We start from the raw sequence: 5684 nt of genomic DNA, 5'->3' as shown, positions 1-5684 counted from the left end.
TTGATTAACCCAAATGGCATAACCGTGTAGCAATAGGTTCCCCATTAAGTGACGAAGGCGGTCTTATGCTTGTTTTCTAAGGCCATCTTGATCTGGTTATATCCTGCGTATCCATCTGATACCGTCGTAGAGTACCAAAGATAAATTTATAATTTCCAAACTACTACTATAGCTAGTGGCAATCAGGATCGAACCACGGAGAGGCGATGCAATTAATAGTTGTCTAATTTTAGTCTAAGGTAAGAGTGCGTGGGGGTTTGAGTTGAATAGTTCTATAACCTAAGGCAATCAAATTAAAACTAAACTAAGGCAAATAAATGAGTGATTTAAAGAAATAAGATGAAAACAAATATTAAAAGGGTGCCAAGATGGTCGGTTCACTATAGTTTCGGCGGCAGTATCCTAGGTAAGTCTGAAATAATCACGTAAGACGGGAAGATAAGAAGTCCTCTCGGTCCACTCTTAACAGGTAGCATCTTTCGATCTAGCTACGGGTCCCTAATATCACTAGTACTGACTTTCGTCCTGAAAAGCGATTTAAAAGCCTAAATTAACTTATCTCTCGATCTTATTAATTTAGTCATCTTAATTAAGTAGTCTATTTCCCTCCCCTATCTTTCGATCTTATCAGGTCGGTCAATTCCTAAGCATTCAACTAGTCGCGTGCACTCGATTCGTCAAATATAGCAATTAAATTAATTAAAACAAAGTTGTTCTCACGTGAGTCAGTCGATCGACCAGGCAGGCTAGTCGATCGACCATGGCGCGATTTAGGTCTTCCTATTTTATGCCGCCTACACTACAGGTCTCCTACATCCTAGCACGAAGAATTTAGCTACTCATGATTATGATAGAAACAACAATAAGATTAACAAATAAAGCTACTGAATTCATGATATAAATAACTAAATATTTAACTAACATAAAACGATAACTCGGCTTTGGGAATTCTAAACTAGCAATATTGCTATTGACATCGCCATACTAACATCACTTCTTAATATAAATGATGTAATCTATAATAATAAAGTTGTTAACATCGTTTTTTTTTTTAAAAACGATGTTATTTATTTTATTTCAGTTATTTACATCAGTTGTTAGCGTCGGTTATATAAAAACCGATGTTAATTTATTTACATTGCATCGATTTTCTTAAACCGATGCTAATTTATTTAAGTTGAATTTACATTACATCGTTTTATAACCGATGTCACAAGAGTCCATTCTCTACCCGACAATCGCGTAATAGAAAACCGGTCTTTCGGTTGCCCCTTCCCATAATTTTCACAGAAACCCTTTGCCTCCCAAAGAAACCCACACACAATCCCTACCTACCCGTCGCCGCCCCCCTCTTTACACCCTAGCTATCCGTCGTCACGCCCGCTATCCTTGAAGCGCTCTATTGATTTCCTGCTTCGACGTTGTATAATCGATTAAGGTATGTATGAATCGGAATTTTTCTTATTGTTTCTTGATTATATTAGTGTTAATTGAATGATAGATCAATAATTGAAGTATATATTGTCTTATTGTTTCACCCTTATATTAGTTTTGTTCACTTGTTTGCTAATTAATTGTTTGGTTATAATCTAGTAATCGGGTTGTTAATGGTAATCTAGGTTTATTCACTTGTTTGCTAATTGTTTGGTTATAATCTAGTTTTGTTCCCTTCTGCGTCTAGTACGTGAATGCAATATTCCCAAATTGTATTGTCTTTTACAATCGTCTTCCCTGGCTCGTGTATGTCTTGCTTCAAGAGTATGCTTTATTCCATGTTACTCGGATTTAGTCAGAGGTATTTGATACGGGTGACACCTGATTATTTTTTAACTTTTCATGTTTTTGACATAAAAAGAAATGTTCAGTTAATCACTGGTCATATCCATGCTCAACTGTCGGACACAAGCACAAACACAAGTAATATGAAGTGTCGCTATTACAAATACCATAGACAGTAAGTTAGGAATGCTTCTACGTAGACCATCTTGTTCTCTGATTTTTTGGAATAGCACTAATAAATGTGGTATCGACCCTTTTGTGTGGGTTAATGATGATATATCTCGTGATACCTTGCCTGTTAGTGTCAAGGCGTAACCTGTGATGGTATTTCTGTTTGTTTGGTTGTAAAACGAGCCACAAAGTTAGTCTTGATGTTAATACTTTTTTCAATGACGGTGTTTTCATTGTCACTGAAAAGTGTGTAAATGACGGGTTGTAAGCTTATAGAGCCGTATGCGTTCATGTAGTAGATTGACCTTTATGATAAAACTTATTTGCATAGCTTACTTGTTAACTTATTTCGTTCCTGCTGGTTAACTTGTTTTCAGTAAACTTCGTTCATTCCGGCTATAGTCTTCCTACATTTTGTAAAATTTATAGTTGGGTTGTGGTGTGCACTTACATAGCGTACTAGTTAACTAAGTTAAGCTATTCAGTTGTTTATAGTCCGTGATTTTTCACAAACTCTGTGACGAAGATGAAGTAAATTGGTTGTGGATTTGACAACGAATTCAGCAGCTATTGCAACAGTGGTCTGCTAGGTGCCTTTTTGTTTGGTTAGTTTTGAGATATTGGTCAATTATATAAGTTGGTTGCTTGTAGTACTTTATCAAGCCTTTCCTGCCAATTTTGAATTGGACTCAGCCTTGGTATCATGTTCTGTAACTCTGTCGGTCTGGCCCTGAACTTTCGTTCCTTTTGTCTTCTCGTGATCAACCAGTAGAGGATTATATTAGCGATGTAATTTAAATGTTGTTTGGTCCAGAATTCTGGGAATATTGTAGGCTGTCATGAGTGTCATATTTTTTTATCTCACCAAGTAGGGAATATTTTTCGTCTTACACCCAAGCTTTGTGTTAGTCATCTAAAGAGGTGGTTATTCCCTAGTTGGCAAATTACATGATAGCGAGGTTTATGTAAAGACAAAAAGATGAGAAAAAATGTTTTCATTTCAACCATTGATCCAGGACCATGAATGATTTTTTTTTTATTCCCTCGTTAGCAACAGAAGTTTGGTCACATAATTGTTCTAAACGAGATGGTCTGTTACTTATTTGCAGGGTATATCAAGGACTTCTAAGTTAGTGATGCTATGTTACTTATAACTGCATTTGGTTTACACAAGGTTAAAGCCGACACCTTTTTTATCTTATGCGTTTATCATTTTCTTCTAAAGATCGGGTTTAAGATAATCAAACTACTATTCTATAATGCTCAATGTGTATAGTGTGATTCACACCTTAAGTTGTTGATCAGTTTTAATCTTATTGTTCAGAACTTGGCTACTAAGTACATTTGTATGGAATATCAACTTGGCTATTTCACTCCGGCACCACTCTGCCTTATACTCATTCCACCTGCTGCTATACTTTTATTGGCATTGCATACCTCAGGTCATGACAATAGTTCTTTTTTCTTGTTATTGCAGATTTTATAAATCTTTTTTCTTAAAAATGAAGTGTGTAACTGAGATAATAAAGAGACAATTGCATCGGAGCATTTACTTGAGGCGGCCTAGTAGGTGAGTATAGAATTAAGTTATTCTCTTGACAATAGTTCTAGTGTTCTTACCTCTTGGAATATCTTGTCTTCAAAGAAAGTTTGTATTGAGAGATTTTATTTGTTCTCCTTTTACAGACCGAGGATAATAAGATCTCAATTCATAATTACAAATGTGAAGATAAGTAACTATTCAAATGAGTTAAAATAAAGTACAGCTTATCTATTTGTGATTCTCACAACACAAATGGTATTCTAAGATATATATGTTTCTCAATAATAATTTGTAGTATTGTACATCTGCAGCTCAAATAAACATTGATTTGTTTTCAAATTGCCCCCCAAGCCATGAAGAGTTAAGGATGAAAACTTGACGCAGTGTTGCTACTTAGAAGGAGCTCAAATATATGGAACAAACAAGGAGTATTACACTATTATATTAGTTTTCTAATTTCATTTTGTATCTTATTATAATTATCATCATTATTTAGTCAGAAGTATTCTACATGTATCTATTTAAGTAGGGTAAATCTATGAATATTTATGTTCAAAACAATGTATATTTATAAATTATTAGTTTTGTAAATGTATTTTTTTAATTGATTGAAGCTCTCATTTGAGGCGTTTTTCCTATTAAAAACGCCTCAAATGTAATTTTTTTTAAAATAAAAAAATACCCATTTACATCGTTTTAGTCAATAAGTGATGTAAATAAGGTTGATATTTACATCAGTTCTGCACCAAAACCGATGTAATTAAATGCTATTAACATCGATTATACATAAAAACCGATGTAATTTAAATGCTATTAACATCGGTTTTACCTAGTAAACGATGTAAATTATATGCCATTAACATCGGTTTTAGAACCGATGTTAAGACTAAAAGACTATATACGTCGCCCCCAGAAACATCGCAACAAAACCGATGTAAATGGGGCAAAATAACCCATGTCAATGAGACTTTTTCTACTAGTGAATTAATTCTAACTATGAACGAATTAAAGCAGTGAAACTGAACAAAAGAACAGAAGAATAACGTAAAGAATTGAAGAGGAAAGATCAAAACCAGATGCGGAAGTAAACTTTATTAACGAAAGAATAATCTAAGCTAATGAATTAATTAAAATTCAACTTTTGTGATGAACCCTAATAAACTCGATGATAAAGACTTGATGCCTCTTCTGAAAACATCAGGTTACGTTATATAGATAATCTACGTAACTTATTATTCCTAAAACCTAATCACATTGGGCTTTCTAATCCTCGTCCTTTTGACTTGCGTCAGATTAACGGTTTGGTCGATCGACCACTGGGACCGGTCGATCGACTGAGATGCGCTGAAAAGTATCTTCTGATAGTCGTGCTCTGGTCGATCGACCAAAGGCACCAGTCGATCGACCACTTCAACAGGTCAGGCTTCGATACGCGCACCAAGTTTGCTTCCCGAGTAAAATACTTCATGTCAAATGCAATGCTAGGTACTCGGGGACGGATTCGGCTTGATTTCCACCGGATTCTTCACATTTCTGCAATATTACACAAAAACACAAAAGTAGACGGAAATAGGGAAAATAGTAGCTTAAACTACACAAATGAGCTCTGAAATGCGTGTAAAATAGGGTATAAAACATCATATAAATGACACGCATCACCATCCATGAAGGATAGTAACGCGTGATCTGCCGTATTATCCACCAATATGTCGATATGTGGTAGAGGAAAGTCATCCTTAGGACTCGCTTTGTTTAAGTCTCTAAAGTCAACACAAACACGGATTCTCCCATCCTTTTTGGGTACGGGTACTATGTTAGCTACCCAGTCTGAGTACTCGGAAGCTTTGATGAACCCGGCTTTGAATTGTTTATCGACTTCTTCTTTGATCTTGAGAGCCCATTCTGTCCTCATTCGACGAAGCTTCTGTTTCACAGGTTTGAAACCTGGTTTGATTGGGATTCTATGCTCTGCGATGTCCTTGTCGATCCCTGTCATATCTTTGTAGGACCAAGCAAAAGCATCCTTGAACTCATGCAGGAGGTCTATGAAATTGGCCCTTTCGGTGGGGCTCAAGGTTGTCCCTATCCTAAGTTCTTGGGGTTCTAGTTCAGTTCCTACGTTGATGGGTTCAGTATTTTCTATCACTGGTCCCCCTTCCCCCTCTTGTAATATTTCTTTGGCTATGTAGGG

At 35.8% G+C, this 5684-nt stretch overlaps 1 long non-coding RNA gene across 2 annotated transcripts; it reads left to right on the top strand.

Annotated features, from left to right (window-relative positions):
- The first annotated feature begins 1235 nt into the window (after positions 1 to 1235).
- On the top strand, positions 1236 to 4049 carry LOC141630029 (uncharacterized). 2 transcript variants are annotated; one of them, XR_012537412.1, is made up of 3 exons: positions 1236 to 1438; positions 3428 to 3520; positions 3805 to 4049. It is a non-coding gene; the product is annotated as an uncharacterized LOC141630029 (long non-coding RNA). The 2 variants fall into 2 exon arrangements; XR_012537411.1 differs by having other exon boundaries at positions 3637 to 4049.
- The last annotated feature ends 1635 nt before the right edge of the window (positions 4050 to 5684 follow it).

Source organism: Silene latifolia, chromosome 2 (assembly GCF_048544455.1).
Source record: "Silene latifolia isolate original U9 population chromosome 2, ASM4854445v1, whole genome shotgun sequence".
In the NCBI taxonomy this organism is placed as follows: domain Eukaryota; kingdom Viridiplantae; phylum Streptophyta; class Magnoliopsida; order Caryophyllales; family Caryophyllaceae; genus Silene; species Silene latifolia.
The sequence above is the reverse complement of the archived record's forward strand: the minus strand, read 5'-3'. Positions and strand labels throughout refer to the sequence as shown.